General features: G+C 31.6%; 2 long non-coding RNA genes across 2 annotated transcripts; one reads left to right on the top strand and one right to left on the bottom strand.

Moving 5' to 3' along the window:
* The first annotated feature begins 3,606 nt into the window (after positions 1–3,606).
* Positions 3,607–5,306, top strand: LOC110906041. Its single transcript, XR_002573608.2, has 2 exons — positions 3,607–3,966; positions 5,082–5,306. It is a non-coding gene; the product is annotated as an uncharacterized LOC110906041 (long non-coding RNA).
* Positions 5,307–6,285: 979 nt separating this feature from the next.
* Positions 6,286–8,494, bottom strand: LOC110906042. Its single transcript, XR_002573609.1, has 2 exons — positions 8,314–8,494; positions 6,286–6,775 (listed from the first exon to the last, which is right to left on the bottom strand). It is a non-coding gene; the product is annotated as an uncharacterized LOC110906042 (long non-coding RNA).
* Between the last annotated feature and the right edge of the window lie 3,885 nt (positions 8,495–12,379).

The raw sequence follows: 12,379 nt of genomic DNA, 5'->3' as shown, positions 1-12,379 counted from the left end.
TTTTTTGTTGGGTTGTTTGATTTACAGAAACAGACCCATAACATGTGTTAAGCACCTGTTAGAATAATATATAACGTGTGTTGATTTACAGAAACAGATCCATAAAGATATTCAATTGACAAGCTGGATGGATGCGGGGATATTGAATAAGTCAAATCTTTTGGGAAAGAAGTTTTCGTTCGTTTATAACATGTGTTAGTGGTTCATGCTGTAACAGATCCATAAAGAAGTTTTCATGCTGTAACAAGTTTTCGTTCATTTATAACATGTTTAGCACATTTTGGAATGTATAACATGTGTTAAGCCTCGATTATAATCTTTTTGTAACCTGACATGTATTTATGTATAAGCTAGTGGTTTACAAAACACCATGATGTGTATATACTGATCTAACATGTGTTACAATTTGTCTGTTCGGAACATGTAATTGATTAACATGTGACAAGGGTGAAAACAGTCGACGGGGGGGGGGATGAGTTTAATGGTGAGCTTAGTTAATATCGTAATCTTGTTGTAACCCCACTTGTATACATATGATAACATGTAAGCATCCATTATAACCCGACTTGTATTCATGTATATCAAAAGTGGTTTGCAAAAACACCATGATGTGCATATACTGATCGTAACACGTGTACAAGTTAATATGGAACATACAAGTTAATATTGTAACACCGTATACCTGGGATAACATGTGTTAAGCCTCTGTTATAATCTTGGTTTAACCCAACATTGTGTCATGTATAAGCTAGTGGTTTCTAAAACACTATTAACTTGTATAATCTTGGAACATACAAGTTAATATTGTAACACTGTAACCCGACTTGTATTCATGTATATGAAAGTCACATCCTTTGGGAAAGAAATCTTTGTTCATTTATAACATGTGTTGGTGGTTCAAGCTGTAACAGAACACCATGATGTAACCTGACATGTGTTCATGTATAACATGTGTTAAGCCCCTGTTAGAATGATATATAACGTGGGAAAGAACTCTTCGTTCGTTTATAACATGTGTTTGTTTTGCACATTTTGGAATGTATAACATGTGTTAAGCCTTTGTTATAATCTTTTTATAACCTGACATATATTCATGTATAAGCTAGGGGTTTACAAAACACCATGATGTGTATATACTGATCTAACATGTGTTACAATTTGTCTGTTCGGAACATGTAATTGCTTAACATGTGACAAGGGTGAAAACAGTTGACGGGAGCGATGAGTTTAATGGTGAGCTTAGTTAATATCGTAATCTTGTTGTAACCCCCCTTGTATACATATGATAACATGTAAGCATCCATTATAACCCGACTTGTATTCATGTATATGAAAGTGGTTTGCAAGTTAATATGTGTACAAGTTAATATGGAACATACAAGTTAATATTGTATAACGTGTGTTAAGACTTCCAGAATGGATGCATAAACTCCAATAGTAACTTAATAACATAGTATACCTGATATAACGTGTGTTAAGCCTCTTTTATAACGTGTGTTAAGACTTCCAGAATGTGTTAAGTCCTTACCGTTTTAACATCATGTACTAGACAAAACAAAATAAGAGTCTCACATTACATATTACTAGGAAACGAAAATACATAGCACTAAGAAAATGACGGAGCTTCCTTTGAAAATCTGCCTTAGCTTTTCAGCGGCTACCGTTGCTGCCTTAGCTTTTCAGCGGCTACCCTTGCTTTATTGTTTGGGTCGGTCTTGAAACGGTTTGTAAACATGTGGGTGTGCGTATGCCAGGGAAGTTATAAAAATGTGTTTTCATGTCACACGTAACACGTGTTACGTTGTACATGGGTTTCATGTCACATGTAACACATGCATGTCCGAGAAGTTCAAACTATAACACGTGTTAGTTGTGTTGTGCTGCAACATAAACATGGTCATGATCCTTGAGTATCTGATCCACGTTTGACGAAACCAACGGTCCCGAGAATTGGATCTTATATCCCTTGTATCCATCACCGTCCTAATAAACAAAAAGATAAGATAACCGTTAAGTCGTTAACCAGACATAAATATTAACACATTCATAGCCAGAAAATCTTTTTTCTCAAATAACATCACAAAAACAGTTACTACGGTTTAGCTGTGAACAGGAGTTCAGACTATAACACGTGTTACGTTGGTTGTGCTGTAAGACAAACTTGGCTTATCTGTGAAACAGTAGTTCAGACTATAACACGTGTTACATTGGTTGTCCTGTAAGACAAACTTGGCTTTTCATTTCTAAAAACAGATGTGCCGATTATTAGACGTCTAAAAATAAAAAATGACAACCATAGATCTATTCAGATCAAAAGCCCAAAACAAAGCAACCTAACCAACAAAAAGCAGTTACTATTCAGATCAAAAAGCACCAAACAAGGCAACCAAACCAACAAAAAAACAGTTACTGTTCAGATCAAAATCCCCAAACCAACAAACACATTTTTTTAACACAAAAATAACTAATCCATGGATCAAAATCAAACGAGTTTGAAACCAAAACAAGTAATCCATGAATCAAAATCAAAATTTATAAACACCAGGAGAATGAAAACCAAACTAAAATCAATAGTATTGAAATTTATTACCTATAAACGTCATTTTTTTTTGAAACAATAATCAATGGTATTGAAAAATAATTAATCTTTTGGCAACATTCTTAATTCTGGAAAAAATAAAACCAATTGTGAAGAACGAAAATCAAAGTAAATGACAATTAAAAATCAAAACCAACTTATTATTGACAGGGTCATGACTCTTCAACAGTATCTTGGTTCTTCGATTTCTTTTAAGAAATTAACATGTAAAGTTGAATTAGGGGTGTAAAAAAGAAAAAAAAACTCGAACCCATAAAAAAAGGATGAAAATCCTTGATCATTCTTGTCCTCGTCAGTAGGGAACTGGTTGTGAATGACGTTCCCGTCAGTGGGGATCTTTAAATGGAGGTTTTGAAATGGTGGATCTTGAAACCGAAATGAAGTTCATGGAAATGGATCTTGGGTAGAACTTGAAACAGATATGAAGTTAATGGAAAATGGAAGTTTTGAAAGGGTGGATCTTGAAACACAGAGATGAAGTTAATAAAAAAATGAAGGTTTTGAATGGTGGATCTTGGGTTTTGAAAGTAGATTTGGATGTGATGGGTATTAATTATTGTCAAATCAAATAGGGGAAGATATCTAAGATAGATGTGAAAAAATACCATAATGCCCTCAAGGACAAAAAGAATATGATATTTACTATGGACACGTGGCAAAATCTAGACCATGCATTGGGTTTGCAAAGTTTTCTAAAATTCAAGGGTTTCTTATAGAACATTATCCTATATATATATATATATATATATATATATATATATATATATATATAGTGTAAGTATCTATGAAAAACCCATTTAATCAAGAAAACTTGGCAAACCTTAATTGTGTGGCCAAGATTGATCCACATCATCTTTTTAAAACACATGTTAAAAGGGCATATTGGTCATTTGATCAAGATATCATTTCACTCTCTTCACCATCACATCAACTCATTTATTACCCATCATTTCTTCCCTTTTTAAACAAAAAAATACATACAGAATCCATCTCTTTCTTTCTTCTTCATACCCAATTCCTTTCTCTTCAAAACCCTAACTCCATTGCTTTCACCCCATTCCTTCCAACCTTTGAAATATGAAGATCGAAGCCACCATCAATGCTCTGCCACCATCAAAGCTCTCAAAGATCGAAGATCAAAGCCACCATCCCTTCCAACCTTGAAATCTGAAGATCGAAGCCACCATTGAAGATCGAAGCCACCATCAAAGCTCTCAAAGAAAAGGAAGCTCGGTGTCATTTTAATCACATCTTTGTTTCTGTTTTTTAGAGAGAGAAAGCTAATGTTTTGGAAGGAGAGATAACAATTTTCATGTTGTTCACCTAGACACCAAGAACACACGCACAAGTGTGTGAGAGAGAAACAGGTTTAAAGATCTTACTTTTGTTAATTTATGTAATTTGTTTAGATTTATACTTTGTATAACGTTTGGTAGATTTAAAATCAGAGCTAGTTTGTTTATTTTATTTTTTAAATCAAGATCTATAAGAAATTTTTGTATGTTGTATTTCTCTCTTCAAAGTGTATTGATTTTTTTATGAAGATTAAAGTTAAATTTCTAAATTGTTTGTCCAGCGATTTTGAGTTAATGATTGCTTTTAGTTGGATTTTTTTTTGTGTGTGTGGGGGGGGGGATGTGGGTGAGCTGGGTTTTTTTTAGGGTTTATGAATTGGATTTGGTTTGATTTGTGTTCTAGTTTTGTTTAAATTCAGCATCACCATTGATGGTAGATAATTAGTTTGAAAATCCATAATTTTTACGACGTATGTTTCAAATTTCTTTGTTTTTTAGTTGTTTTTTTGAATAAATTCACTCCGATATTACATTTTCATTACCTTTAGAAAGTTCATAATTTAATCGGATATCGGTTTTGTTTTACAAATAGAAATTCGTGTTTTTTACTGGCATAATTTGTTACATATGTTACATTTCTATCAGCTACATTTATGCGAAGAGTATATTGATATTTTTTACGAAGATTAATGTTGACTTTCTAAATTGTTTGTACAGAGTATATTGTTATTTTTACGAAGATTAATGCTAAAATTTCTAAACTGTTTGTCATATATGTTGTAACACGTGTTACACTGCGGGTTACATATGTTGTATATAGGGTGTTACATGTGTTACACCCAGTATATGAGACCAGCTTATTGTTTTTTTTAGATTGGCTGTTAAATGTTAAAACGTACAAACTTCATAATTTATTCAGAATATCTCGTTTATTTTACAAATAAAAAGTCGTGTTTTTTTGTGGGATAATTAGCTACATATGTAGTAACAACATTATGCAAGTTACTTATAGATACCCCAACCCTTTTTTGGACACAAAGGGGGGGTGCACATATGTAACACATGTTTGTAACATGTGTTACACTAGAGAGGTAACACATGTATAGCCACGTTACACATGTTACATAGAAGATTAATAAGTTTTAACTATAGAATGTTTAATATTGATGTACTTGTTTTGTTCATAGGTGGAAAGATGTTTTGTGTTCAAGATGAAGATGGTTATCAAGAAGCGAAACCCGCGGAAGGATTACAACGCATCATCAGGTTTTCGTGGTGACGATGGTGTTGTTGTGAAGGCAATTTTTAGAAGACCATTTTAGAAGCATTACAACTATTGATATAAAATTTATTTTTATTTTCATTGTTAGTATGCCAATATTTGGATGAATACGGATGTTGTTGTGAAGGCATTTTTTTTTGGATGCAACAACTATATGTAACATGTGTAACCTTGACGTTGTAACACATGTAACACCTATATGTAATATGTGTAAGATTGCTATACATGTGTTACATATATACCCATATTGTAACATATGTTATAAACATGTGTTACATATGTCAGCCCCTTTGGTGTCAATTTAAACTTAGCAAATTACATATGTAACAACATTACATCATCCAAAATGTCATATCAATGAACAAACAAGTAATATATGTAACTATAAGTATATGAGACTAGTGTAACAAATTAAAGGGACAAACGATACACTTCATGTTACATAAGTACCTAGACTTGTTATTAACAATGTTATTAGTAGATAAAAAAACTGCATTAACGTATATTTTTTACATTGAACCCAACTTCTTGGTTATAAGCCTTACACATGGCAAGAAGTTCTTCCAGTGTGACGTATGATTTAACAATAATAGGATGATATTGCTCGTTGACATTCGGTGTCCACAATTTAGTGCCATTAGAATACTAGTAAATATGGTAACGTGGAGTATGTTCTATATCATCTGTGGACATAGGGACGGATGTTAGTATAAGTTTACGTGTGTTATGAACGTTGTAATACGTTTAGCACCCTAGGGTAACAAAAAAAAGATCACACATGACACTTGTCGTGATGTTACACATCTTAATTGTGTGTGCACATGTAACATCTTCTCTACAATGTATGTAACATCCTTAAAAGTTGTGTTCCTACTCTGCTTTATATTTTGTAAGTACTTATAGGTAAACATGTTTTAAAGATACAACCTGTAAAATGTGTTACACCAAAATGTTACACAAGTGTTTCCAGTTTTACACATGTTACATCTTCTGTAACTCTGCTTTATACATTGCAAGTGTTTCCTGTTTCCAGTTTAAACATGTTTTAAAGATACAACCTGTAACATGTAAGTACTTATAGGTAAACATGTTTTAAAGATATAGTCGTATCACCTTACAAGTTATATGTTTTACTGACAAACGCCATTTCACACATGTTACACACTATAGAGTGAAACAACAGTATTGAACGTTGCTACACATTTCCCATTCTATCGTAACATGTGTAACCTTTTTGGGGGTATCAATGTTGTAGGTTTATACAGACTTAAATATATACAAATGATCCAAAAATGATCATACATGTGTTACCCTCTAGTGTAACATAAGTTACAAACATGTCTTACATATGTGCAGCCCCGATTTTTGGTAACAAAGGGGTTGAACATATGTAACACATGTTTGTAACATGTGTTACACTGGAGGGTAACTTCTGTACAACGTCAAAGGTACCCACCACCTGCCCTTCATCGACTTCTTGTTCCCATTCTTCATCGGTTTCTCCATCTACCTTCTTTCGTTATCGTTCTGTTTCTTTATCGTTCTGCTTTCGCTTATTAGCCAGCCTACCCGTCACGGACCTGGTCATTCTCCTCACTCCTGCAAATACAACCGCCATAGTAAATACATAATAGCACAAGTAATATTTCCGGAGTTATTTGTAAAATAAACGAGATATTCCGAATAAATTATGAAGTTTATATATTTTAACATTTAACAGCCAATCTTAAAAAAACATTTTAACATTTAAACTTACTATTACATTAAGTTAAAACCTTTTGTAACACGTAACAAACCTAACACGTGTTGCATTGGATGTATCTTCAAGCTGAAGATGAGATAATAAAAAGGAAAATGCACAACACTAAAAAAGTTGTAACACGTGTTACAACGGTTGTTTTAAGAACTTTCAAATAAACAAGTGTTGCAAAGTGGATGTTTTTAAATAACTGTTTAAATCAACGTAATAGAGATGTGTAAGTAGGTAATTTCCTTTTGTAACACGTGTTACATTGGATGTATCTTTACATTGAAGATGGGATTATAACACGTGTTACAACGGTTGTTTTAAGAACTTTCAAATAAACAAGTGTTACACCGTGGATGTTTTAAAAAAACTGTTTTTCATCCATTTGTAATAGAGACGTGCAAGTAGGTAAAAACCTGTTGTAACACGTGTTACATATGTGCAACCCTGATTTTTGGTAACAAAGAGGTTGAACATATGTAACACATGTTTGTAACATGTGTTACACTGGAGGGTAACTTCTGTACAACATCAAAGGTACCCTCCAGTGTAACACACGTTACAAACATGTGTTACATATGTGTAGCTCCTTTTTATGTCCAAGAAAGGGCTGGTTTTAACATAAGTAACACGTGTAACCTTATTACAACATATGTAGCTAATTATGCCAGCAAGACATTTCAACTAACAACCCATTTAAAATAACATTTCAACCCATTTAAAAAGATATAGATTTGTAAACACATAATGTTTTGTTAGTTTTCTTCCCAGTCCCAGTCCTGCCCAAGAAATGAAAAACACAAATATTAGTAGTCAGCAAAAGAGTACTTGCTAAGATGAGGATACAACAATTACCATTCACCATTTCAATATCCACTCATATCAAAACAAAATGTGTAACACAATGTATGCACCATATATTGTCCGAAAGTGTAACATATGTTACAACATACAGGACAAACAGTTTAGAATCTAACTGGCAGAAATGTAACATACGTAACTAGTTATGCCTGCAAAAATTTGAAACATTTAACACTAATTATAAAAAAAGAACAACTTAACCAACAACATTTTGAAACCTTTACTGTAACAATTATGGATTTTCAAACTAATTATCTACCAATAATTGGGATGCCCAATTTAAACAAAAAACAGAAAACAAAATAAAGCAAATCCAATTTATAAAACCTAACACAAACCCAACCCATAAATTATTGGTCAACAATCTGAAAATATCAAAAAACTAAAAATCATTTTAACATAAAAACAAAAACCTGCAAAATACATGAACATTAACCCATTACTAGAACACTTTGAGCACACAAAAAGTTATTGACAACCTTTTTAACAAAAAAATCAAGTGTGTTCTTGCAATTAGTAGAACACTAACCGGATCTAGACCCGTCTGATGAACACGATGAAGATCTTCAAAAATGATTCTCTCACACACACTTGTGTGTGTGTGTTCTTGGCGTTCTAACAACTTTCTCTCTCTAAAACCCATGAACCAAATGATTTCTGACATGCTTCTCTCTCACACACTTGTGTGTGTTCTTGGTCTTGGTGTTCTAATAACTCTCTCTCTAGAAACACATGCAACCGAATGATTCAGGCATGCTTCTTTCTCACACACTTGTGTGTGTGTTCTTGGTGTTCTTCATGAACACGAAGGGATTTTAACAATAACGATTCTCTCACACACACTTGTGTGTGTTCTTGGTGATTGAAACATGAAGAATGAGAGAGGATGAGAGAAGGGATGATGATGATGATGGTGAATGCACAGAAGTTTTTTTGAATTCTCAAAGAAAAGAAGAAAGAAGAAAGAGAAACAATGATGATGGTGATGGTGACAATAATAAAGAAGAGAGAGAATGAAGGTCTGAGAGAGAAAGAGAGAAATGGGAATCTTGGTTATAGGTAATTGTGCTTCTCTCTCCTTTTCATATCATGAATGTCTAATCAATATGAATATAATATATAAAATGTCATAATATCATAGGTAATTTTACCCATATGCCCTTGAAGTACCTTTTTGACTTTACCACTCTATTTAATTTAATTAAAAAATGCTTCAAATTTTATGAGCCATTGGATGATCATGATCAATGGTCTAGATTGGGTTTCCTAGGTTTTCTTAGTAGAAATAAGTTTTCTGTAGATCCATGCCCTATATATATATATATATATATATATATATATATATATATATATATATATATATATATATATATATAGGGTTGAGTTCATTTCAGAACTCTAAATAACTACAAAACTTTCAGAACTCCTAATAAACAATCATTTTATATATAAGTTTTTGTATTTAGAATCTTTTTATCATCTATTATATGTATTTCCTTGATTACATACATGTTAAAAGTAGTTTACATATGTTTAATTGCCAAAATTATATATATGTCATAACTAATTATATATATGTAAAAAAACTAGTTTACATATGTATAATTATAAAATTACATATAAAAAATGATAAAATTACTCTTATATGTATGTAATCGTAAAAATACACATAATAAATGATAAAATTATGCTAAACATAAAAATATATAAATAAAAAGATTGTTTATTAGGGGTTCTGCGAGTTCTGTAAATATTTATGGTTCTGAAATGATCCTGACCCTATATATATATATATATATATATATATATATATATGGATAGGAGTTGGCCAGAAAGTCCAAATTTCCTAAAAAGTGTAAAAAGTCATAAAACACCCTAATGTCAACCATAAAACACACCAAAAACCCACAAGTAATATGATGAAGATTACTAAAACATCATGTATGTGGGTTTTATGTTGTGTTTTAGATGTTAAGGCTCTGATTGTGAAATGACAAATATTATTGTGTTTTATGTTGTTTAGCATTGTGTGTTTTATATTCATAGTTCTACGATGGTGTGTTTGAAGTTTTTATGGACTATTAGAGTTTGAATATGGTGTTTTAGTAATATTCATTCTATTATTTGTGAGTATTAGGTGTGTTTTTTACCTGAAATTATTGTGTTTTATGACTTTTTACACTTTTTAGGAAAAACACACTTTCCGTAGGATCCCCACTCTATATATATAAAGGGTAAAATACATTACGGCTTAACGTACATAATTTTAAAATAAACGTGCGTAATTATCTGTCGTACGTCATGTACGTTAAGCCGTAATGTACGTTAACCTTTCTCTCTTTCTATATATATGATCTTCGCATAACATAAATTAGTGGCATAATAAAAAGAGAATTAACCATTAAATAACAAAATGGAATAGATGTAATTGTTATTGTTTCTCACCGACCTCTCCAAATTAAACTGAAAATATACGAATAAATTAGTTTGATTGTCGGTCTATGTATATAATTATTATGACACTAATGTGTAGAAAAACATACAAAATCGAAATAAATATAGATATTTTTTATGTATAATGCATGTAATGTTAGAAATGCAATATTTTAAAAAATAAAAATAAACTGAATGTGTGTGATATTACATGTTATTCAACATAAAAAGAGGCGTATTACATGATGGAGAGAAACAAAAAAAACAACTAGAACAGATAATGGGTTGAAGTTTCACATGGGAAAAGATTAAGGCATCTAAGGTCTTGTAAATTTATTTTATGAAAGCTACTCTAATAGTCTTATGGGGCGAATATGTTAATTTGTTTTAACAAGTGGGAGACAACCCATAGTTCACTTTCCACGGGACCAAATTTTTTTTCAACAAAGGCTATTTAAATTTAATACTCAATTATATTTACAACCCAATATGATTTTAAAACTCATTAACAAAATCCTTTTTTTTTTCTTACTGTTATCATAGTTATCGTCTGTTAAGATTTATATTTATATAATATATAATTATACAAGTTTAGTTTTTATAGGCCCATTTTTTATAGATATGGCCAATAAATGCTCAGGCCGGCTCTTGTCGCCAAAAGAAATAGGGTATACTTGTTGGACTGAGCATCTATAGATTTGGGCTTGCTATCATTGTTGAAAATGAAAATTCTGTTGGACTGAGCATCTATAGATTTGGGCTTGTTATCATCATCCATATATCATCATTCATATATTATTATTAATTAATTAATTATTAATTAAAAATTAAAAATGAAAGTGAATGAACAGTAATAGTAACTTTTCCCTATATAATATTTATGAAGAATGATGAAGAGTACTTCATCTTTTTTGGACTCAATTAATTTACGATTTTATCACCGCTTTAAAATTACGATTTTATCATCACTTTAAAATTACGATTTTATCATCAGTTTAAAATTATGTCTTTACCCTCATTTCAAAATAAAATTATATTTTTGCCCCTAGTTAAAAGCTATGATTTTGCCTCGTTTAAATTTACAGTTTCGCTTTTAGTTTTGTTTTGTTTCTCCCAGCTAAATTACGATTTTGCCCTCAATTTAAATTTGCATTTTTGTCATCATTTTTGTTTGCGTTCCCAGTAAAATTACGATTTTGCCCCTATGTATAACTACAGACACAAGATGAGGGAATAGTGTCATGCAGCGCCTAACACTCCCCCATTGGCCCAACAAATTTACGATTTTATCCCCGCTTTAAAATTACGAATTTGCCATCATTTCAAAATTACGTTTTTACCTCAGCTCAAAATAAAATTATGCTTTTGCTCTCATCTAAAAATTACCATTTTGCCCTCAATTCAAATTACGATTTTCATTACTTTAAATTTACAGTTTTGCCATTAGTTTTGTTTTTTCCCCACCCAGCCAAATTACGATTTTGCCCTCAATTTAAATTAACATTTTTTTTCATCGTTTTCCTTTCTTTCCCAGTTAAATTACGATTTTGCCCAGTGTAAAATTACAGTCATGCCATCGTTTTAGTTTTTTTTTACAAAACTATAGAAGTGTTTTGTTTTAATTGTTTGCCTCGATGTAATTTTTATTCATGCCAGGCGGCTGCCTGGAACACACTTATTTATTCTGAAAAATTACAATTTTGCCCCCTGTTTAAACTTATTGTTTTTCTAATGTTTGTGTTTTCCTTAAGCAAACGTATGATAGTGTTTTAATTTAGTTGGTTGACTCAATGTAATTTTTTTTGGGATCGTGTTATGAGTAGTATATACAAGTAACCGAAACACAGACATACATGTTATAAGAGAGAAATATTCGGCTTATTGCCCCGCAACGCGGGCGGGGCAAAATCTAGTTGTTAAGAAAATGAAAATTCAATGGACTCTGGGTGAACAATTTCAACTAAAAAGATAAAACATATTCAACTTCGATTAAATATGATGTATTACATCTCTCTCTCTCTATATATATATATATATATATATAGGGTGGGAGTTGGCTGCAAAGTCTATTTTTCCTACAAAGTGTAAAAAGTCTTAAAACATCATAATGTTAACCATAAAACACACTCAAAACCCACAAATAACAAAGTGAAGATTACTAA

The sequence above is a fragment of the Helianthus annuus genome, chromosome 14 (genome assembly GCF_002127325.2).
Source record: "Helianthus annuus cultivar XRQ/B chromosome 14, HanXRQr2.0-SUNRISE, whole genome shotgun sequence".
In the NCBI taxonomy this organism is placed as follows: Eukaryota; Viridiplantae; Streptophyta; class Magnoliopsida; order Asterales; family Asteraceae; genus Helianthus; species Helianthus annuus.
This window is presented reverse-complemented; position numbering and strand designations above follow the sequence as displayed.